We start from the raw sequence: 24,816 nt of genomic DNA on the forward strand, positions 1-24,816 counted from the left end.
CTACTTTATCGTATATTCAAATTCTCATAATAAAATGAAGTTTTTAATTTTGTAAAAAAAAAAAAAAAGGAAGAGAGAGAGAGCCAAAGAAGAGATGGTTAGTTTGATTTTTAAGAGCACAGTTTTCAGAGTCCACTGCATAAATTCAAATTTTAGCTCCATGGAGCAATTATCTCAGCAGGCACTCTCTCAGTTTTCTGATCTATAAACTGGAAGTAACAATAATACCACCTCACTGGACTGTCCTAAATATGATCTTGAGATAACACCTTAAAACTAGTAAACAGAATATGTCTGGCTTTGAGTTCAGAAAATCATGACAAAGATATAATTCTTCCTAGTATGCACACTAGTTCTAAATTGTTCCCATAGCATCCTTATCAGTGTAAGTAATCAGAATCCCACAGTAAGAAAAATGCCACACAGAGACCCTATTATTCTTGCTACAGGGGGTCATGATTGTGCAGGCCATCACTCAAGTAGTTTCTTGGACAAGAAGCCAAGCAAGAAACTAGACAAGAAGCCAACAGCCAGTATCAACTTGCCAATCAGGTGAGTGAGCCAACCCGATTGGAGCATCTTGATTGCTCCAAGATTGGAGCCAATTGCATCTTCCAGCCTCAGTTAGGTCTTCACAGGGTTGCTACCCAGTTAACAACTGACTCAACTTCATTAGAATCCCTGAGCCAGTACCATCCAGCCAAAACACTTCTGAATTCCTGACTGGCAAAAATAACAAATGCTATGAGTGATAATGAATGTCATTTAAAGCCACTAAGGTTTGGAGTAATTTGTTATACAGTAATGGATAAATTATAGACATATAAAGACTCTTGAGAGTCCCTTGGACTGCAAGGAGATCCAACCAGTCCATTCTAAAGGAGATCAGCCCTGGGTGTTCATTGGAAGGACTGATGCTAAAGCTGAAACTGCAATACTTTGGCCACCTCATGCGTCGAGTTGACCCACTGGAAAAGAGTCTGATGCTAGGAAGAATTGGGGGTGGGAGGAGACGGGGACGACAGAGAATGAGATGGCTGGATGGCATCACCAACTCAATGGACATGAGTTTGGGTGAGCTCCGGGAGTTGGTGATGGACAGGGAGGCCTGGCGTGCTGTGATTCATGGGGTTGCAAAGAGTCGGACACAACTGAGAGACTGAACTGAACTGAACTGAAAGATATGTGAACATTACAATTCACTGGTAAATACAAATTCAGCTATAAATTTCTAGTTTGCATAATTCTCAAGGAAAAAAAATGTTCTGGAGTACACAACAGAGAAGTTCCTTTACAAAATCATCAGTACTCATGATTAATATATGGACCAATTAATAGCAGATTAAGTGTTGGCTCAAAAAAAATTGTCGTCTTGGGACATATTACCTACTTGTTTGAAACAAAATGTGTTTTTACAAAGTAAATATTTGATTAAAACCTATCTAATATAAAGCACAAGATGTAATATAGATTGTCAGCAACAAACTGTTCCTCATGGCATGTGTAATTTGGGTTTGTGGTCAGTTTCTTTTTTTCTCAAGTGATCTTAGTATTCTTGTTGGGACCATCTGGCAATACTATTTCCAAACATGCATTAGAAGTTTCAGTATGGAACTTTGCATGGAGCTATGCAAATAAGGTCAGGGATAGTTAGAGCTATAAACTATAATTGACAAAGACTTTGGTTGAACAGAAGGTCTTCTATTTACCAAGCACTGTGTTAGATGCTTGAGACAGAAAATTCAGTCAAGTGTGAATTTTTAAAAACTCAGAGTCTGAGAATCTTAAGTAATAAAGTTACTGATACAAGGGACTAATCAATTCAAACGGGGGAACCAAAATAAAAATCAGGGGCCACAAAGAACTAAGAAGACAGGGGCCTGTCAAGAGTTATGTGACTTCCTTGCTGAAGAGATTGGAGGTTTAGTTAATACCATCATGAGGCCTGTTTTAGATTTTTCTCTAATATAATTACAATATTCGTTGTTGAGTAAACTCTACTTTCAATTAACTCTCATTCCATGGGGTGGGTTCTATTATTCTCAGTATTTCCAATAACTATAGAAATTGTAATTGTAAAACATTTATATAGAAATATGTATGTCACACTATTTTAGTTGCTTGGTTGTGTCCAACTCTGCAGCCCCATGGACTGTAGCCCGCCAGGCTCCTCTGTCCACGAAATTCTCCAGGCAAGAATACTGGAGTGTGTAGCCATTCCCTTCTCCAGGGGATCTTTCTGACCTAGGGATTGAACACAGGTCTCCTACATTACAGGCAGATTCTTTATCATCTGAGCCACCAGGGAAGCCCACTATAGTTAATTTTTTAAACCTTTAGAACTGAAAAAAAAATTTTAAGAACTGATTTAGTAAATGGACATGCCCTAAACCTAGTAATTTCTCTCCTAAGGAGATATCTTAAAGAAAAACTTTGCACATATGCACAAGAAGAAAATATACTTGGCTGTGTTGTTTATAATAGGCAATACTCGAAAGTTTAATGGGGTATTAAAGTATAATTTCTTTCACTGCTTTTCATTTTAGGGTTTGCCTAGTTGTTCTAACTTGTTTATTTTTCAAATTATCTTTAGATTCAATTTGTTTAGCTCTAGGGGAAAAGTTCATTGGCATCTTTATTGGTTTTGCCTTAAACTTACATACTAACTTGAGAGAGCTGACATTTCTATGAGGTTAAGCTATTCCAAACAAGAGCAAAGAATATCTTTCCATTTGTTTAAGTTATCTGGGTTTTTTCTCTCATATAGCTTGCAGAGGCATCCCTCTCTTACTCTTAGAACACTGGTGTGGGTGGCATCAAGCCTAATCAGACTGAGGAGACAGAGTGGGCACATGGCCCAGGTTCTATCCACCAGAGCAAATGTCGGGTTCAGGACCAGATGTATGACCCGACCTGGACCAATGAGCATCATCAACTGGAGAACTGTTTCTGTATCTGTAAGGAAAAAGAGACACTCTGCTAGGTTTGCTGAGGTGATAGAACTAAAGCTCCAGTTGTTTGGAAAGAGCCTAAGAACAAAGTCAAAACCATGGAAAAGACAAGACAAGGAACGGAATGAATCAGGTGTCTGACAACAATCCTTGTACACCAGGACCCAGCCTTGCCTGATCATGTACCTTGGAGTCAATACATTTATTTTTCTTTAAGACAATTCAACTTTAATTTTTATTCCATGTAACTGAAAGAGACATCATGACTAATATAATACATTTAAAAAATTATTTTGGAAGTAAACGTAGAGCATGATTCCATTGTTATCAAATCATTTCTGTTTTCTACCTTCTTCACCCTCACTTAACTTTATCTGGATCAAAGTCTTGAGGTAGGGGAAAGACACAGTGGGAGATGACCAAGCCCCTTTCTCCTTAGAGAGAGCTCAGATGAGCAGTCCGCACACATCATTTTCTCTGCAAACTCTTTTGTCTCTACAGCTGGACAAGAAGGGCTTTGCTTAGACTGTGTGTGTGTTCAGGCGCTCAGTCATGTCTGACTCTGTGACCCCATGGACTGTAGCCCACCAGGGTCGTCTGCTCATAGAATTTTCCAGGCAAGAATACTGGAGTGGGTGCCATACCCTCCTCCAGGTGATCTTCCTGACCCAGAGATTAAATCCATGTCTCCTGCATTGCAGGTGGATTCTTTAACACTGAGCCACTGGGGAAGCCCCTCTTTGCTTAGAGATATATAGTTAAACTTACAGTAACGATTTCAGCTCTGGAAGAAATAGCCTGGTCCTTTTACAGCTATGGGACACTGTCACACACATAAGACACCTGATAACAATGTCTGCCACATCTTTTTTTTCTGAACATAAAAATCAGTCTTCTGGTTATCATTTTACAAAGCAAAGAAATGCTTTGTATTAAACACATACAAAGGACAGAAGATATGAATCTGGAGCTACTGTTTCTAAGTAGTTTAAATGCACGCAACCCAAAGCTACAAGAGATCTTTAATATACCTGTCCTCTTTTCACACATTCTGCTGCTTCTGACTTGCACCACAAAACACAAAGAGCCCAGCAACATAAGAAATCCAGCAAATGTGCAGACAGCATTTCCCACCAGGGGCCTCATCCTCTCACAGCATGTGGCTCTGCCTCTCATTGATGTGGAAAGCCTGTCACAGGCTAACTTTCCAGCTGATGCTGCAGCCTTCTTACATTCTGGATAAGCACTTTCTATACTCTTATTTTCTCACATGAATTTCACAAGTGGTTCATATGAATCTGGCACAACCTGAAATTTCCAAATAAATGACATTTCTATCTCTGGAAAAATGAAGTAAATGTGTAGATGTATTTGAGGATTTTGCCTTAAATATTATGCTACATATTCCAGTTACATTTATCTTGGCAATCATAACCTTGTTTCTCTTTATAAGTTCTAGATTATATAACATGTACTCTAAAAATGTATCAGAATCACTAAAATTTACTTCCATCGATTCCTCCTATTTTAAATGGAAGAATATTAAATTTAATATTTAAATCCCTAAATATTAAGGATTTACGATGTACTCAATTTCTTGAATCTGCACTAGAACTAACTCTGTTCCATTCTTCCTTTTTTTTCTCCCCTTTCATTTTCCTCCCATTTTTACCCCCTCTGTCTAGTAGTCCTTCCTTCTCATTATGCAAGTTCCTTCACTAGGCCCTGGATTACTGTTCCACATATGTGACTGAGTGTGTGTGTGTGTGTATCTATGTATGTGTAGGTGATAGAGTTTAATCAATCTATCAAAGGTATCTAAACTGTTTTATCAACCTACCCTAAGGTAGGTTTGCTTACTGAGAGATTTAGGGTGTCTTCATACATCTGGAGGGCTTGTGGAATAGGCAAATCAGGAGTCTACTTGCAGCAGGGAAAAAAAAAAGAATTTCTTTAGGAAAAAACTCATTCTAAGGGGAGAGTAAAGAAGCACTATTTAGTGGTAGGGGTGAGGGTGGTGAGACCTAGAAAAAAATGGCTACAAGAAAAGAGTGAGAAAGTAGGTGATGTCACCATCACAGTTGAATAGGAGACCCCAGCTTCCATCTCCCCAACAAAGATCAACAATTAAACAACTATCTACGAACAAAAATAGCCCTGGGGGAGCTTGGAAGTCCACTGAAGAAACTCCAGCAACACAGTGGGACGAAATATCTTCTGAGAATAACCACACACACAAGAGGAAGAAAGAATAGCTTCATTTTCCCTGTATCATCCCATTCTCTGGGCCTACACTGCAGAGCACCAAGAGGGAACTCCCTGGCTCAAAAAAGCATCTCCCACCAGGAAAGCAGGAACAAGGTGAGTGACCGGCTTCTGCAGACTTCCCTCTCTTGTAAGAGGGTCATACAAGACCCTCTTAGGTCTCACTTCATCTAGAGCCTAACAAAGCTAAGATATCTAGAAAGTGAAAGTGAAAGTCACTCAGTCGTGTCTGACTCTTTGCAACCTCATGGACTATATAGTCCATGGAATTCTCCAGGCCAGAATACTGGAGTGGGTAGCCGTTCCCTTCTCCAAGGGATCTTCACAACCCAGGGATCAAACCCAGGTCTCCCACACTGCAGGCAGATTCTTTACCAGCTAAGCCACCAGGGAAGCCCAAGAATATTGGAGTGGGTAGCCTATCCTTTCTCCAGTGGATTTTCCTGACCCAGGAATCAAATCGGGGTCTCCTGCACTACAGACAGATTCTTTACCAACTGAGCTCCTAGGGAAGCCTGAGACAGCTAGAGACAGCTAGAAATAAGGAAGAAGAGCAGAGGCTAACAGAATCAAACATGGAGTGGGATCCATGAAGCAGGGGGCAACCATGCAGAGCAGGTTCCCAGCAGCCGGTTCTGCAGAAAACCCCAGCAGCTTTCACTACTGAAGAAACCAGGGCCTTAAGGCTGCACAGGCCCCCCACATACGTCATCACTGAGGTTCCCCAACAGGTTTTTCCACTTGCAGACACCAGTTCTCTCCCTGCTCCCTCCCCAGCCCTTCCCTCTCCCTTCCCCAACAGAGCTGGGGTCTGTACTGGTAGCCACACTGGTCTCTGCTGCTGTATGAGTATGAGACCAAGCCTAGTCACCAGCCACTGCCCCCTACAACAGGATTGTTTTGGGACTATCCCCCCAACCCCGCCACAAGCTGTGCACCTGCAAGACCCTGGCCCAACTCCTGTCACCAGTCTCCAGTGCCACACACATGCCCATGGGAGACCCTTAAGCCACAGGAGTACACACTGACAGCCAGGGTCCCCAACTCCGACTGTGGGCCCAGACCTGGCCACAGTCTCCTGTCACTGGCCTGCACTGCTGGCTCACCTGTAGCTAACCCCTCCAGCGGTGCACCTGCATGCCCCAGCCCAACTCTATCACAGGCCTTCACTACTGTATGCATACCCATGGGGATACCTACAGCCATATGAGAGCACTCTGGCCACCAGGGCCCCCACAGCTACTAGCATACCCACAGTTGGCACCAGCACTTACTACTGACCCTGGCCCTGACTACTATGTATATATCTGCATCCAGCCCCTACCACTATACGGGCATCTGAAGTGAGCCCCCATGGTCAAATATATGCATACCACAAATGCTGACCACCATTGATGCCCTGCCCTGATAACTGGAGACCCTGCTAAAGACCCCAATGGGCCTTACAGCCACTGCAGAACTCCTGCAGTGCTTGCCAAGGACCACACAGTTGTCAATGCCATGGATCCCAGCGTACTAAGCCAACAAGACATTATAGCTCTCACTGACCCAGAATCACCACAAGCACCCACGTGTGGTGATCTGTACCACTAGGCCCCAGTTTACAGCATGCTCCAGCAGGCACCCACCCTGAGGTGAAGTTCTTTCCATACCAAAGTTAGTCTATAAAGTCCTAAAGAGGTGACTGCTTCTTTGAATGTGCAAATACCTATGCAAGGCTATGGGGACCATGTAGAACTAGGTAAACATGACACCACCACAGGAACCCAGTGAACTTCTAGTAACTGACCCCTCCCCCAATGGATATACAATAATTTCCTGACAAAATATTAAAAAAAGAAAATGGTTGTAAAGATACTCAGAGAGCTATAAATGAACAGAGGTAAACAATTTAACAATTGTCCATTTGAAATTATCATTTGAAATTTGCCAGTCAGGTGAGGAAAGAGGAAAAAGAATGAAAAGAAATGAAAAAAAGTCCATGGGACCTATGGAACACAAGAAAAAAGAAATAATCCACGTATTACTGGCATGTCAGTGGAAAAAGAGAAAGGACAGAAAGCTATTTTAAAAAATAATAGCTGAGAACTTCCCAAAACTGGGGCAAGATCTGGACATATAAGTTCATAAAGCTCGTAAATTCTCCCAAAATGTAAACCCCAAATGATTTCCTCCAAGAAACATTATAATAAAACTGTCTAAAATAAAAGACAAAGAGAGAACTTTGAAACCAGCAAGAGAAAAGAAACTTGTCACTTATAAGAGAACCCCCATAAGTCTATGAACAAATTTCTCAGCAGAAACTTACAGGTCTGGAAAGAGTAAAATGATATATTTAAAGTGCTAGAAGAAAATAATTCCAACCAAGAACACTTTACCCAGCAAGCACTGTCCTTCAGAATGAGAGAGAAAGCTTCCAAACAAAAGCTGAGGGAGTTCATCACACTAGATTTGCCTTACAAGAAATGTTGAAAGGAGTAAAGTTGTAACAAAAGGATGCTAATTAGTAACACGGAAACATATGAACATATAAAACACACCGGTAATGGTAAATATATAGAATACTTCAGTACTGTACTATGGTGGTATGCTAATCACTTAACTCTAATATAGAGGACAGAAGTATTAAAAATAGCTTTAATGACAATAATTTCTCAATAAATGTACAACATAAGAACATGTAAATTGTGACATCAAAAACATTAAACAGATTGTTTATTATACTTGTAAGATGTAAACCTCAGAGTAACCACAAAACAAAAACCTATAGTTGATACAAACAAGATAAAGAGAAGGAAAACATAGTATACCACTCTGGAAAATATTCAATTCACATTGGAAGACAGAAGGATAGGAAGAAAGGAAAAAGGAATGAAAAACGGTCAGAAAAAAAAATAACAAGATGTCATAAGTAACTCCTTACTTATCAAAAATTTTAAAGTAAACTAAAGTATCTAATCAAAAGGCATAGTGTGGCTGTATGAATTAAAAACAAACTGCTGCCTACAAGAAGCTCACTTCAGCTTTCAGGACACATACAGGCTCAAAGTAAAGGGATGGAAAAAGATTTTCCATGCAAATAGAAACCAAAAGAGGGTGAATATAGCAAAAGCTATACTTAGATAAAACAGACTTTAAGTCAAAGACTGTAGCAGAAAAGAAAGTTATTATATAATGATAAGGGGTTATTTCCTCAAAATGTATTATAATAAACTAGTTGATGATGGACAGGGAGGCCTGGCGTGCTGTGATTCATGGGGTCACAAAGAGTCGGACATGACTGAGTGACTGAACTGAACTGATAGAAATATATATGGAACCAATGTCAAATTATCTAAATATATTGAGCAAATATCTAAAATATCTAAAGGGAGTAATGGAAAACAACATAATAAGAGTAGGGGACTCCAATACCTCATTTTCAACTATGGATACATCATTCAGACAGAAAATCAGTAAGAAAATATTGTACGTGAACTATACTTTAAACCAAATGAACAGACAGGTACATCACTTTCCATCCAATAGTACCAGAATACACACTCTTCACAAGCACACACTGAACATTCTCCAGGACAGATCATATATTAGGACACTAAACAAACCTTAGCAAACTTACAAAGATTAACCTCATGCTGAGTATATTTTCCGACCATAATGGTATGAAACTAAAAATCAATAATAAAAGAAATACTGAAAAATTTCACAAATATGTGGAAATTAAACAGCATACTCCTAAACAACCGTGGTGTCAAAGAGGAAATTAAAAATATCTTGAAACAAAAGAAAATGGAAACATAACATATCAAAACTTATGGGACACAGCAAAAGCAGTTTTAGGTAGACCTCCTCGTCAGAAGCTGAGAAGGGCCAAATAGTGCCTGTAATACAAGTCATTATTTTCCCAACATCCAACACAATACCTGACACACAGTAGGCGTATACTGAACATTTATGGAATGAATGAGTGAATAAATGGATGAGAAATGAATGAACGAACAAACTAGAAAATATCAAAGTCACTGAATACACATTTTCAACTATGGAATACACTTCAAAGACTGTCTTTAAAAATGTATGAAGGGAATGTTTGTGAACACTTAAAACACCAATCAAGGTGACATAACAGTCTCAAGGAGGCAGAATTGGCATTTGACTGTAAGTAGAATCCTAATCAAGTATATCAGACTCATGTTTGAAAGAAAACCACATGAATAGAAGTTGATCAACTACATGAGCAGGGGGGGAAAAACCAGGATCCCAGAGGAAGAAACATAGAGGAAAAGGAATTCTGACTGAACACTACAATTCTGAATTTCTGGCAACATCATCCCCAGTGTACCTCCATCTGTTCCAGCTGCGGTGCATTTCTTGAATCAAATCACTCCTAATATTTGCAGTCCTTGCTCACCAATCTTCTGCCAACCCAGGCATTTTTATTTCTTGACAGTTACAATGCTTCCTAAAATTTGACAAATTCATGCATAGGAGACAAGACTCTCAGAGCCAGGTTAACGGCACTGTCTCGGGGTGCTGGCAAAATGAGATTTCTGGGCCCCAGGGTTGAGGAGTACCAACACCCTGATGGTAGTGAAACCACAGGCTGTGGAAAGTGGTTGGTGGCAGGCTAATCCTCTGGAAGTGTCTTCTCTTTCCTGCCAGTGCATTTACCAATATCATCTGTCCCCCCAGAGAGCCAGAAGAGCACAAGAGGAAAATGGTGAACATTTAGCAACCAGTGGTTTGTAATAAACACATAAAAACACCCTGAAGTCTCTTAGAAATGTACAAAGAATTAAATCTCTGGATTTTTCTACAAAGAAAGTAGAAGTGCTACTGCTGCTGCTGCTAAGTCACTTCAGTCGTGTCTGACTCTGTGTGACCCCATAGACGGAAGCCCACCAGGCTCCCCTGTCCCTGGGATTCTCCAGGCAAGAACACTGGAGTAGAACCAAAGAAAATCCATTTTGTACCTATTCCTATGATATGACTCTATACTTTGTTGGGCCCGTGTCTCTGGGAAATTTGTTTACACCATACTTAGCCCAAATCTAATAAAATTCAAAGTCACTTACTACTTGTTTCAGTGCATCTCACCAAGTCACCAGTTACCTCCAAATCACCAAGGTCACCTTGCCCATTGATTATCTTGCTATCTCTGTAACATTTGACATTGTAGATCACCAGCTCTTAATGGAAATCTTTTTCTCATTAAGCATAATGATAGGACAACATGCTATCTCTCTCCCTAGCTCTTCAGTGGTTCCTTCACTAATTCCAGTTTTTCCTCCTTATGCTCAGTGGAATTTGAGTCTTCAAGACCTCTACTCTATCTTTACTCCTAGTGAGTCCTGATCTATTCTGACTTACTCCACCACACTCAACCAATATTAAGTTATTGAGCAGTCCCTATGTGGCATGCTATCGTCTTCCTCATTGTGACTCAAGCCTCACTCTGACTCATCTCTGAAACATTAGATGAATGCCCTTAACAGAATTTCTTGACATTTATGTGTTGATGGCCTACCTTCACCTCCAAGAAGGCACAGTAGTGAATATGCAAATCAAAATAACTTAAATATAAATGAAAATCATTTGTTCAAGCCCAGGTGTAGAGTGAATTTCAGGATTCTAGCTTCTCTTTTCTCTTCGCCTCAATTATGGCTTGTTCCATAGGTTACATTAATACTCAAACAGGCTATTGGCCTTAGCACCCTCTTCTTAGAAACCTCCAAACCATGAGAGACAAGTGCAAGAAGCAAATGTGCAGACTGAAGCCCAAAGCGGGGAAAAATAAAAGATGAGTCAGAGGTCCAAGTAAATCACTATCTTGTACACCCACTGGGACTAGAAGAGCAGAAATATTGAAGGCAGGAGGCTAGGCAAACTGGCACAAGTTGTGAGACCCCATGCCATGGCCTGAATCTTATTTCAGTGGATCTAGAACTTCCAAAGCCATTCTGTTGTCAGCCACACTGACAGCCCCACTGACAGCCCCACCTTGCTCATACCAAAACAGGCTCTCTTGGTTCTGTGACGCTCCGCACTAGCCCTGTTCCCAGTTGTGGCTGAGTGTAACACATGTACAATAAATCGTCTCTCTTCCTGGAAAATCCTCAGGTGGACTTTCTCATGGTAACAAATGGTTGCAACAGTCCCAGGACTCAAGTGTACATCTCAGATTACAGGAGAAGATAACCTGTCTTCCACAGCTGCTAAACAGAAGTAAGCGGCTTTATCCTGACTGATGAACAGGGTCAGCATCTACCTCTGAATGGTCACTGTGGCCAGAGAAACGCTTTGAGCTGTTGGTTAGGACATAGCTCCAGGTTCCTTCCTGAATCAGTTACTGGGGCAAAAGGATGTGATTATTATGATTCTGTTCAGTTCAGTTAAGTCAGCCGTGTCCAACTCTGCGACCCCATAGACTGCAGGATGCCAGGCTTCCCTGTCCATCACCAACTCCCGGAGCCTACTCAAACTCATGTCCATCAAGTCAGTGATGCCATCCAACCATCTCATCCTCTGTCATCCCCTTCTCCTCCTGCCTTCAATCTTTCCCAGCATCAGGGTTTTTTCCAATGATTATCATGATTAGCTTAGGTGAAGCAGAGCCTTTCTCTGGAGCAAGCAGTAAGTCAGTCCCTCCAAGAGAATGACTGCTAACTAATTGGAGAAGGGTAGAATGGATGCCAGAGAGTCAGTCAAGAGTTTTAGCTACATCTTGTGTATTTAGAACCCATAGAAAAAGAAGAATTCTGTATAGTCAAGTTTCCCCACAGCTGTACTCCTTATACATATTAACTGACTTGAATGACATAGTTCAAAAGTATATTCTTTATATCTGCTACTATTAATAGAAGTATACTGAACATAAAATAACCATTTAACGATGATTTGAGGTCATGATGTTTAAAATTTATCATTGTACCAATTAAAATACAGGGATTGATCCCAGGAATTACTGAACTGTGCATTGCAGTCCATGAAATGATCCAGAGCACTACACACTTCAACAAATTGTATCTACGTTTTACGACTTTTCTTTCTATTCCTTTTCTTTCAATTGCTGCTTCTAATCTATAGTGGAATTGGGAACCACATAATGAAGGTTTTAAAATTGCATATAATTTAAAGTAAAAAGAAATCGCCTAGGTAGAACTATGCCAGGATGCAAACCATGGTTGCCTGTGGGTAGGGGCATTAACTTGTTTTATGCATCTTTGTTTCCTCATTTTTTCCACAATGATTAAGCATAACTTTTATGATCTCTCTCTCACACACACACATACAAACACACTTACATGCCACATACACACCCCATACACACATACACATGCAAAGCTAAAAGTAAATAGGATACGGATGTTGCCTTAAAATTCCCCAAGTGAAAAAATGTCCCAGCTACTAATTCTTCCAGCCTGTGACAGATCATCTAGTAGATTTCAGGCCGTGTTGCTGATTCTCTGTTGCCTGGTGTGTTCTGGGTCAGGGAATATATATGCTTGAGAAGAGATTCTAGAAATGTCAAAACATACCAAGGGGAAACTCAGTTACCTACCCACTGTGAGGCTTTGACCCAGAAGGTCACCACCAGGCAGAGACTGGCCCTCAGCCTCACAGATGGGAAAAGCCAGTTTTGCCTGTGCCTCGGGGTTGCACAGTTCATGAGGGTGATAACTCAACACTGTGGAGACTCATAATTGACATGTGTGCTTCTTGCCCGGAATATCAATTTAATGACAGACAATGAAAAAAGATCTGCTACCCAAAAGGAATTTTTCTCCTGGCATAGAAACCATATGGGGAGCCAAAGTATATTTAGAAAATTGATTTGGTGAGCATAAAGTTAGAACAAATTATGAAGTGTTGTTAGGTTAAAATAGGCTGGTACATCCATCTATCAACAGGCTGGGATCACAGCTGCCAATCACACCAGACTGTCTAAGGCCTCAGACCATTCCAAACAATGCTTTTTGGACACTGCCAAACTTTGTCTTCATGGCTCACCATTTTATTTATTTCATTACCAAATAACCCCCTTTCTAATGAGCCATTCTTTCATTAGATGAGCTAATAGAGTCACAAGCTATGGATAAAGATTATTGCTCTTAAAGTTATTTCTCATACTTCCCTCTAAATATAGCTCTGAGAGAATAGTTTTCAACTTCCAGGGCTTCCTCATGGTTATCCCCCACTCTGCATACTACATTCAGCTTCTCAGAGAACTGAAATCCAAATCAAAAAGAATTCAAATAAACATAAAACCAAAGTCACTGTCTTACCCACAGCTCCTCCACCAAACCAAATCAGTTCTCAAAACTAACTTATCTTTTTAAAAACTAAAAGCTCTTCTTTGACTCTTCTTTCCCTGTTGCCCCTTATTCTTGAGGTGGCAATTCTTGTTTACTCCTCCTCCTCAATGTCTCCCCTGTCCATTGCTTATTTTCCACTCCCATTGTCCCACTTTTCTTTTGAACAACAACAAAAAAACACTCGACGTGAATTACTGCCAACAGTCCAGTAATTCCTTTCCTTGCTTCCTGTTTCCTCTCTTTTCCTCTCATCTGCATATCATCACCCTATTAATCTTCTAGAAACTTTCTCAAAATATTTAAGGGCTCTTCATGACACAAAGAATGAAGTGCAAATGCTCTGGACTAGTGGTTAAAGTTCTCCCAAGTTTGGTCTTTATGTTCTGTTTGGCTTCGCTTTCTGTAACCCCTCAGGAAAGGTCTCCATTTCAGCCTTTGTACACTCATTGTGGACAAATGAAAAAGTCAAATACAGACAGCGCTTATGTTTTGCAAGACAAACCTATAGCGAAGAAGTCTTAGAAATAAACACCAATAGATACAGTTTGCAGATTTTCATTTTAACAACTTATTCAACTTTTAAAAAATATTTCCTATATTTACATTCACAGACACATACATATTTTCATAAAACCATGGCAAGTTACCAGGTGATCAACAAGTATCCATAGCTGCAGTCATGCTTTTGAAGGAAACCTAAACTTGTCCAGTGTAGGCCTTAATCCAATGACAACTTCAGACAAGAATTGTGTAACTCGTATTGACTTGTGACCTACCATCATTCAGAAATATCCTGGAACGTAACTATCTCAGACATCTTACATGATAGAAATTCTGCTTATTTCAAATGCAGGATGTGACCTTGAGGGACATAATACGATCTGTCAGGTTTGATCACCTTTCAATAAGAACCCAATACAAAGTGATTTGAGCAATAAAGGGAATATTTTGACTCGTGTAACTCAAAATATGGCAGGGTTATACCCAAGTATTCAAATATAAACACAGCTCAATTCTGCATTTCTTCATGCTTTATTCGCCAGTAGATCCTTTCCAGATAGAAGGAAAGATAGTCACCAGCAGCTCCAGTCTTAGCAACCCCAGCAAAAAGATCATGTCACTTTCCCAACAGTGTCAATAAACATGCTAGGGTGGATTCTTATTGGTCCAGACTGTGCCCATTAATGAACCAGTCACTGTGGCAGGGGGATACATTGTCTTGATTACCCAGGACTGTCTCCCATACTCCTGCTTCCTGCTGAAGACACAGGGTGGGGTCAGCCCCACTGTACTACATGGATTGAAAATGGAGGAAATGTGGTTCTCCCAAGGAAAATCAAGATGCTGTTGTCAGCAGAAGTGAGAACAGATATGAAACAAACAGGTGAATACTAGGAGTAGATTCTTGCATTCGTGGGCATGCCTGTTATCTACTACTATCATATATTCATTAATGAGTCCTGCAACCTTATAATCAAATTTTAAGATTAACGTTAGCAATTTGCATCAATAATTTTAATATACATACCCTTAACCTGGCAATTCTATTTCTAGGAATAATAGCTATGCTAGGAAGTGTTTTCCTACATGCCTGCCACTGGCCTGGGTACATTGCAAATGTTATTTCATTTATTAATACAGAACTCTAAGATGGAGTGGTATTATCTCTATCTTTGAGCTGAAGAAATTGGGCTGTTAAGGGACTTACACAAAGTTGCACAGCTAATAAGAGATAAAGCCAGAAGTCTGCCTTCAAATTCTTTACCGCTATTAGTTATTTCTCAGCAGTCTCTGTGGCATATAGTCTCATGAATTTATTCTAAGCAAAAATATGACAGGTGAGAAAAGATGAATATCCCAGGAGGTTATTTATAAATATTTGTCCACAGAAATCAAATGTGAAATAAAGTTTCAATAAATTATATCAACCTACATGTGTCCCCTCATTATCTGTAAATATATACTAAGTTTCTACTTTATAAAATGATAAAAGATTAATGACTTTTGGGGGGATGGCCATGAAATGACAATTTTGTTCAAACCAGCTATCTAAGCCATGGAAGCATGCACAGTCAAGGTTAATCAAACACAATAAGGCCTTGTGCATTGTTCATATCCATCACTGTGTCCGTTTACCATTTAGGAAGAAGTTGGATACTTAATCTCTACAACAACTCAAAATATATCTTTATATATTATAGCTGTCTACTGTCAGGCCACAGAGAGTTTGAGGCTAAATTATTTAACCTTGATGACACTCAACACTGGAACATTTCATCAGATGGGAAAATGAGTGGCTTGGAAACCCACAGAGCTACTGGTTTTATCTCTTGCACCAAAGGAAGAGAAGCGTCTGTTAGCCGTCAGAAACGTTCACTCTGCCCTAGTCCTCAAATCAGAGCAAAAGATAGGGCAGGACAGCAATGGCCCTGAAGCTCACAAAGAGCCTAGACCACTCTAAGGATGGCTGATAACACAGCCACACTGATCTAGGTTTCTGACAGCTGCCTGGACTAGCTGGCAGGAGGGGGAAACTGAATACTTGGAAGTCCATAACACATAGAAATTTTTGATGATCAATTAGTTTATAATCCCCTCTCTTCTTTTTACCATGCCTCTATTTCTCATTATTCTCAGGAATATATCCTCGGTAAATACAGCCCTAAAACACTCCTGAAAAGCACATGAAGGAGAAGCTCATTTGCACAAGAGTAATGATTTAGTCCTGTGAACTTTTAATTTGCATAATCCCCTTTCCTCCCCCACTCCACCCTTTGTAAAGTTCTTTGATATTTTTTCCTCCAAATGACGTGGGTTGGGGAAAAGAATTAAGCAAGCATCAAAGTTCTCGCTCCTGTGTTCTCAGCTATTACATTAATCTTTAAGATTTTTCTCTCTCATTTATTAAAAATCAGTGACTCATCCAACTTTACACATAAATCCACATCAAAGTTAATTAGAATCTTGGTAAGGCTAATGTTTGTCTCCTCCTTTATTAATTCCTAGAAGCTTGAATCAAGGCTCCGCGTGTGACTGTGGAAGAAAGCAAAAGAGAAGCCAGTGGAGGTAGACTGACCTGCCAGTGCTTCACAGGCAGTGTTCACATGGCTGGATTCAGAGTTGGGTCCAAGGTCACTTGCTGTGAAGGAGGACCAGGCCTCCACGTAGCCCAGGTGATGATCAAGCCAGCCTCCTCTGGAACCGGGATGAACTCTGACACCAATCTGAAAGAGGGAAAATGGTGGTAAAAATTAAACAACAGAGGATAGAGTGTTGCCTGCTGATGAATTTTTCTCTCCCTCCTCTGTGATCAGGAAAAGCAGCCAATCATTCTTGTACACTGACCTTCTCTTCTTCCTATGACGTTAAAAAAATAAATATATATATATATATATAATGCAACTTTACAGAACTTCTACAGGAAGCAGGGGGAATAATTGCAAGAGGTAGCAGGGGTGCCGGAGAAGGCAATGGCAAGCCACTCCAGTACTCTTGCCTAGAAAATCCCATGGACAGAGGAGCCCGGTGGGCTGCAGTCCATGGGGTCGCTACTAGTCGGACACAACTGAGCGACTTCACTTTCACTTTTCACTTTCACACATTGGAGAAGGAAATGGCAACCCACTCCAGGGTTCTTGCCTGGAGAATCCCAGGGACGGCTGAGCCTGGTCGGCTGCCGTCTATGGGGTCGCACAGAGTCGGACACGACTGAAGCGACTTAGCAGCAGCAGCAGCAGGGGTGCAAGATGGAAATGATTATACAGCAAGACATTTCCGCATTTGGAAATGCATATCAAAAGCATTTCCATGCCTGGAAACAGAATTTAGAGAAAGTACATGAGTAGGACAGGGAACTCAACCTAACATACTTATTAGTGAGAAACTGACAGCATCTGCTCTAGGATTTTTTTGCATATTGATTTTGCTTTTAGGAGGTTTGTATGAAAATCACATAAAACAAACTGAGAACACAAACTTTCTTCCCAAACCATTCTTGAAAATCTTCCAAAGTACTTTCTTATTTTAAAAACTTAGTTGCTTTATGTATTAACAATCCAAAGTCTAAAGAATATACAACAGGAAAGTTAAAATCTCATACTAGTGCCCTATAAGAAGAGGCTTGAATCATCCACAGATAAGACAAGTTTTTGTTGTTGTTCAATCACTAAGTCGTGTCCAACTCTGTGTGACCCTATGGACTGCAACCCACCAGGCTCCCCTGTCCTCCACTATCTTCTGGGGTTTGCCCAGCTTCATGTCCATTGAGTTGGTGATGCTATCCAACCATCTTATCCTCTGCCACCCCCTTCTCCTTTTGCCTCAAATCTTTCCCAACATCAGGGTTTTTTTTTCCAATGAGTCAGCTAAAGTTTTAGAGCATAATAAACTTATTTCACATTAATACATTTGGAACTACTTTTTATAAAGCCATATAATTCCATGCTATATGTAAGGAGATAATTTGAAGTCCTAGAAAAACTTAAAACCCAAAGAGTTAATTAATATTGAGTTTAACCCACACTGGAGGGCTGATGCAGGCACTCCAGCTCCCACCTGAGAGTTCTAGCAAACCCTACCCCCAACCCAGGGGCCACCACTTCTCTGGGTGTGCACCTGCTCCCCCTCTAACCCCTGAGCCCAGCAATGAACACCCTACCAGTTGGCAGCCCCCTGAATCCTCAGGTGAGTACCGAGGATAAAAACTTCTCTGTCCGTTGGCCTGAGGACAGGCTCAGTTCAGTTCAGTTCAGTCGCTCAGTCGTGTCTGACTCTTTGCAACCCCATGAATCACAGCACGCCAGGCCTCCCTGTCCATCACCAACTCCCGGAGTTCACTCAAACTCACCTCCATTGAGTCGGTGATGCCATCCAGCCATCTCATTCTCTGTCGTCCCCGTCTCCTCCTACCACCAGTCCCTCCCAGCATCAGAGTCTTTTCCAGTGAGTCAACTCTTCACATGAGTTGGCCAAAGTATTGGAGTTTCAGCTTTAGGATCAGTCCTTCCAGTGAACACCCAGGGCTGATCTTCTTTAGAATGGACTGGTTGGATCTCCTTGCAGCCCAAGGGACTCTCAAGAGTCTTCTCCAACACCACACTTCAAAAGCATCAATTCTTCGGCGATCAGCTTTCTTCACAGTCCAACTCTCACATCCATACATGACCACAGGAAAAACCATAGCCTTGACTAGACGGACCCTGGTTGGCAAAGTAATGTCTCTGATTTTTAATATGCTATCTAAGTTGGTCATAACTTTCCTTCCAAGGAGTCAGTGTCTTTTAATTTCATGGCTGCAATCAGCATCTGCAGTGATTTTGGAGCCCAAAAAAATAAAGTCTGACACTGTTTCCACTGTTTGTCCATCTATTTCCCATGAAGTGATGGGACCAGATGCCACGATCTTAGTTTTCTGAATGTTGAGCTTTAAGTCAACTTTTTCACTCTCCTCTTTCACTTTCTGCCATAAGGGTGGTGTCATCTGCATATCTGAGGTTATTGATATTTCTCCCAGCAATCTTGGTTCCATCTTGTGCTTCTTCTAGCCCAGCGTTCCTCATGACGTACTCTGCATAGAAGTTAAATAAGCAGGGTGACAATATACAGCCTTGACATACTCCTTTTCCTATTTGGAATCAGTCTGTTGTTCCATGTCCAGTTCTAACTATTGCTTCCTGACCTGCATATAGGTTTCTCAAGAGGCAGGTCAGGTGGTCTGATATTCCCATCTCTTTTAGAATGTTCCACAGTTTATTGTGATCCACACAGTCAAAGACTTTGGCATAGTCAATAAAGCAGAAACAGATGTCTTTCTGGAACACTCTTGCTTTTTCCATGATCCAGCGCATGTTGACAATTCGATCTCTGGTTCCTCTGCCTTTTCTAAAACCTGCTTGAACATCTGGAAGTTCATGGTTCACGTATTGATGAAGCCTGGCTTGGAGAATTTTGAGCATGACTTTACTAGCGTGTGAGATGAGTGCAATGTGCGGTAGTTTGAGCATTCTTTGGCACTGCCTTTCTTTGGGATTGTAATGAAAACTGACCTTTTTCAGTCCTGTGGCCACTGCTGAGTTTTCCAAATTTGCTGGCATATTGAATGCAGCACTTTCACAGCATCATCTTTTAGGACTTGAAATAGCTCAACTGGAATTCCATCACTTCCACTAGCTTTGTTCATAGTGATGCTTTCTAAGGCCCACTTGACTTCACATTCCAAGATGTCTGGCTCTAGGTGAGAACAGGCTGCTTCTGCTGCTGTTGCATTACTTCAGTCGTGTCCGACTCTGTGTGACCCCAAAGACAGAAGCCCACCAGGCTCCCCCGTCCCTGGGATTCTCCTGGCAAGAACACTGGAGTGGGTTGCCATTTCCTTCTCCAATGTGTGAAAGTGAAAAGTGAAAGTGAAGTCACTCAGTCGTGTCCGACCCTTAGAAACCCCATGGACTGCAGCCTACCAGGCTCCTCCATCCATGGGATTTTCTAGGCAGGAGTACTAGAGTGGCATTTGACCCCTTGCTAGAGGAATCTCAGCAATGCCTGGTGGTGACAACAATTTAGTGCAGCAGCACTCCCTTATCTTCTCAGCTCTCTCCTTCCCCAGGATCCAGCCAGCATTGAAGGACACTTTCTGAGATCAATCATGGCATTGTATTCAGATCTTCCTACCTTAACCCTGATTACTAAGAATTTCTTCCAGGTCACAGTCCACATGCTCAGATTCTTTCCTCCCAGGAAGTTTCTGACCCTTTCCCACCACCTTCCTCTCCCCTTCAAAACACAAGTGTCAGGCAGTCTCACCAGCTTTTCCAGAGCCAATGTTCCTGAGCCCCAGCTTAAGCTTACTTCCCAGGCGGCTCTTCTGCCTCCAATGAACAAAAAATCCAGGCAAGCTGAAACCCCAGCAGAACTGATAGTTCCAAGGAAGAGTCCAGGAAGAGGACAGGGAAGGTAAGAGGCAGAATCAAGAACACTTTCAGTCCTACAGAGAGACAGCCACAAGATTGCTTTGGATCAATTGACAATGGGAAAGATTGAAGGCGGGAGGAGAAGGGGACGACAAGAGGATGAGATGGTTGGATGGCATCACAGACTCAATGAACATGAGTTTGATTAGGCTCCGGGAGTTGGTGATGGACAGGGAAGCCTGGTGTGCTGCAGTCCATGGGGTCAGAAAGAGTCGGACACGACTGAGGGACCGAACTGAACTGAATGGATGTGTCACTCCATTACACAGTATGGCTAAAATGTAGGGCTGAGGGCAGGCACAAATGGCTCACATATGATAAGAAGTCTGTAATATTCACGTTGTCACAAAAGACAAGGTAAATCAGACTTGGGTTTGGAAATTTACATAGCCAAGTTCAAGTGCTTGTGGCAATTCTGCCACATTTCTACTCGTGACTGTTTAGTCTCTTCGAGATATGAAAAGGTTGTTTTCTAGCATGCCTCGGCCCTTCCTTGGCTAGATGCTACATTTAAACCTTCTCTTCACTTTCCAATGCTGAACCCACTTGCTCTTAAGGATCTGTTGTTTTAAATGAAACAAAATGATAAACATTAAATTTTGACACGTCCTCTGTGCAACAATAATTCAACACCTACAAATGAGACATTTGTTGTGATTCCATATATGTAATAGAAATCATCAAGAGGAGCCAAGTTTTATACAGGGATAGGATCTAAAGTCAGCATGTAAAATCAAACCATGTAGCAGCTAAATTTGTTAAACCCTTAATTTCGAGTGTATAATGTTGTGTATACTTGCCCTACTTGCTAATATGTATCACTTTCAAATAATTCCATTTAATGAAGAACATAATTTTCAATATTGTTTAATTTTTTAAGAGTGAGAAGTTGGTATTCTTCACTGAGTTCTGAATGAGGCAGCTGGTTTGCATTTAGAGTACATGTTCTATTAAAAAACAAACAAAAGACGAAACCATGTCTTTAAGGGCTAGAATCCCACAGAGCAGCAAGATGCTGCTCTCTGAGAATCACACAAGAGCTGAGACAGCGCAGGGGAGCAGCAGTTGTTGGTGTCATGGTGGATGCACTATTAAAATGAATACTTTTGTCTTTAGCTCACTTTTACCTTGCTTTTACTGTTGCGGAGGCTGTTGGTTTTCTAAGCCAAGCACTTTTAAATAAATTCCAATAAATTAAATGTAAATGTGAATGTGTATGAAATGCAACCCCACTGTAGAGGAAAAAACATATATCAGGTTGATTACCCGGTAGACTTATTTGCCTATTTAATTGAAATATGAAGTTTGACTCCTTTTTACTGGGCAACTAAACCTCCTATTGCCACTGCTGCATGCAAAAATGATGTCCATATTTACACACGAACACATGACATACTGCCACCACTGAGGGGGCAGACTATGAAACATCTCCCTCCAAAATCTCCAGTCAAGTTTTCATCAACTTTGTCCCACTAGTCGTCAAACGCCCTGGCATCTACAACCCTCATCCCACCCTTGCCATGTGGCCAGATGTCTCATCTACTTCCTTGAGTCCCTGAGATACTTACATGGTACCAATGACTCTATGCGCACTGCACTCCTCTGGGGCCCCACAAGCAGCCTGCCCTTGTCCCTGGCCCTGCTCTGTGCCACAGTCGCTCCTGCCTCACCATGACCAGCACTTTGGCCATCATCACCTTTCTGCCCCCAGCACCGTGCTAGTCTCAACTGTTGCTGCAATTGCTGAGGGAACAGTTCTGCTGGCTGCCTCTCCCCACAAAAAGCAAGAAACAGAGGAAAACAAAACATTCTTGGCTACCAGTCAGCTCTCTCCTTCAAGAGTTCAAGGTCTGAATTCCTGGGTTATAAGGAATCAAAGACATCACCTCAGGAGGGAAGCAGGGACCTTTTCAGCAGAGGGCTTATTTCAGGTTGGTTGATGATGGGAAAATCATTAACATGAAATAATAACAACAAACACTCACATAGCACTTAGAACACTCTAGGTATTAAGTGCTTGACACACATGAACTCATTTCAAACAATTACTTTGGTCTCTTTCAATACTAAGAACGTGTTGGTACCTGTAATTTGGCCTCCTAGCCTCACACTAAACTTTCCAATAGGAGGTAAAGCCCTGTCTCTGGAGTCATCAGCAGGAATGACAGTTCTGTCTCCGCAGTCAGGGAACACCCAGACTGCATAAGCTTGATAGCTGGCTTCTCCCAAATTCTGAACAGCACTAGCAGTCCTAGATGGCTAGATTACAAAGTAAAGTGTAGACTTCCCAGGGACCGATCCTATGTTCACATTCACCTTTTTAAATGTCTTTGATAATGAAAATAAGTAGGGAACATTTATACATACATGGGGTCGCAGAGAGTCGGACACGACTGAGCGACTGAACTGAACTGAACTGAACATACATGTGTTTGCATTTATATGTCTATCTCATGTACATGAGATATACATGAGAAAACAAATGTATACACATTTTCCTCATATATATGTACATATAAACCAGAAAACCATGCATAAGAAGTATTGTTGTTCAGTTGCTCAGTTGTGTCCGACTCTTTACGACCCCATGGACTGCAGCATGCCAGGCCTCCCTGTCCCTCACCATCTTCGGGAGTTTGCCCAAGTTCATATAAAAAGTAAAATGAATCCTTATATAGCTGTCCTAACTTCAATAATTATCAACATGTGAATGATATTGTTTCATCTATACCTACAGGACTATTTTGAAGTGAATTGCAGACATCCTATTATATCATCTATAAATACCGCAGTACCTGCGCTAGTTATCAGCTTAACACTGTGCAGCTCCAAACCCACCCTTCCTTGTTCCAGGGTGTGATCCTGAAGCTAGACCCTAGAAATATTGCTCTTTTGGCAAGATGTTAGGCTTTGTCATTAGAGGACATCAGAGAGACACTGGAAGAGGGAGGGGCATCTCTTCCAGCTTCTACTGTGCTCTCCACTGCTTGTCTGTGGTCGATGGCAACCAAGCTCAGGAGCTTCACAGGAGCACTCACCTCCCGTTGAGTTTCAGCAGCACCCAAATGGGTGGCTTCCTGATGAGTTCTGCTGGCATATTGGCCAACCTCCAGTGTCTCACAGGTGCCCAGCTGTGAGATAAAATACTCTCATGATTTCATGTGTGTGTGTATACTACATATAAAACATTTCCATGATTCTAAAATTATAGTTACAAAACAAAATATATTAGTGAAGTCTCATTTGTGTCCCCTTCCTTTTTCTTTAAGAAATAATTTATTAATATTGTCAGTTCTTCCATTTAAAAAAATAAAAGCAAAGATATTCACATTCCCCTTCCTTAAAAACGTAGCACATATATGGACTATTTTGTACTTTGCTTTTTTCCCCACTCAAAAACATATCCTGAGTCACTTCATAAATATAAAGATACTTCTAGTGCAGTTGCTCAGTATTCCCTGAGTGAACGCACTGTACTGTATTCAACCATCCTTGAACTGGTAGACATCTGAGTTGTCCCCAGTCTTTTGCTATTATAGGCAATGCTTCAGTGAACATGTCTTTTCATTCGTCAGAGTATCTTTAGAATTCTATCAGTTAGCTTTTGCTATCTATAGCACATTACCTCAAAATTTGGTGGTGTAAAGCAACAACCTCATATATTAGCTCATCTTTCTGTAGGGCAGCAATTTTGGCAGAGTTCAACATGTGACTGACAGCTGACTTCAGTCACATGTTCCCACTCATGTGACTAAAGTCAGCTGTCATCTCAGTTGGAACTGGATAATCCGAGGTAGACTCATTCACGTGTCAGCAGGTTGGTTGACTGTCAACCAGGAGATGCCATGAGTGGCCTCTCACCACCCAGTAGGCTAGATAGCACTCGTTTATATGTTCTTGTGCCAATCTCAGGGTTCCACGCACATCAAGAGAAAACAATCCCCAGTGCACAAGTACTTCTCAATCTTCTGCTTGCATTAACTTTGCTACTGTCCCAGGGTACTCAGACAAACCCACTGTTTGGGGAAGAGGGTGACGCCCCAAAGATATGCATACAGGCAGAGGTATTCTAGAAGTAATTTACAATCCACCACAAGGATAGATCCCCAGGGACTAAGATATTGGGTCACAGGGCAAATTCCAATGTAAAACTTCCAATTCTCCCTACCCCTAACCCTAGGCATTAGACCATTTGTATTCCCTCCTACTAGGAAAGCAAGTGGCTGTTTCTCAGTGTCACCAAAAGAGTATATTTTCAAACTTTTATATTTTTGTTGATCTAAAAGTGAGTGATGGGTCTCAGTGGCAATTTAATTTACA

At 41.2% G+C, this 24,816-nt stretch overlaps 1 long non-coding RNA gene across 1 annotated transcript in view; it reads right to left on the reverse strand.

The window, feature by feature from the left end:
- LOC148778533 (uncharacterized) overlaps nt 1-23,817 on the reverse strand; it is a 45,354-nt gene extending 21,537 nt beyond the window's left edge. The window contains exons 1-2 of the long non-coding RNA XR_016038763.1: nt 23,535-23,817; nt 16,608-16,755 (exon numbers count right to left, since the gene is read on the reverse strand). This is a non-coding gene — a long non-coding RNA (uncharacterized LOC148778533). The remainder of the gene's footprint in view (nt 1-16,607; nt 16,756-23,534) is intronic.
- Between the last annotated feature and the right edge of the window lie 999 nt (nt 23,818-24,816).

Source organism: Moschus berezovskii, chromosome 2 (genome assembly GCF_049115385.1).
Source record: "Moschus berezovskii isolate FMDL1 chromosome 2, NW_MosBer_1.0, whole genome shotgun sequence".
In the NCBI taxonomy this organism is placed as follows: domain Eukaryota; kingdom Metazoa; phylum Chordata; class Mammalia; order Artiodactyla; family Moschidae; genus Moschus; species Moschus berezovskii.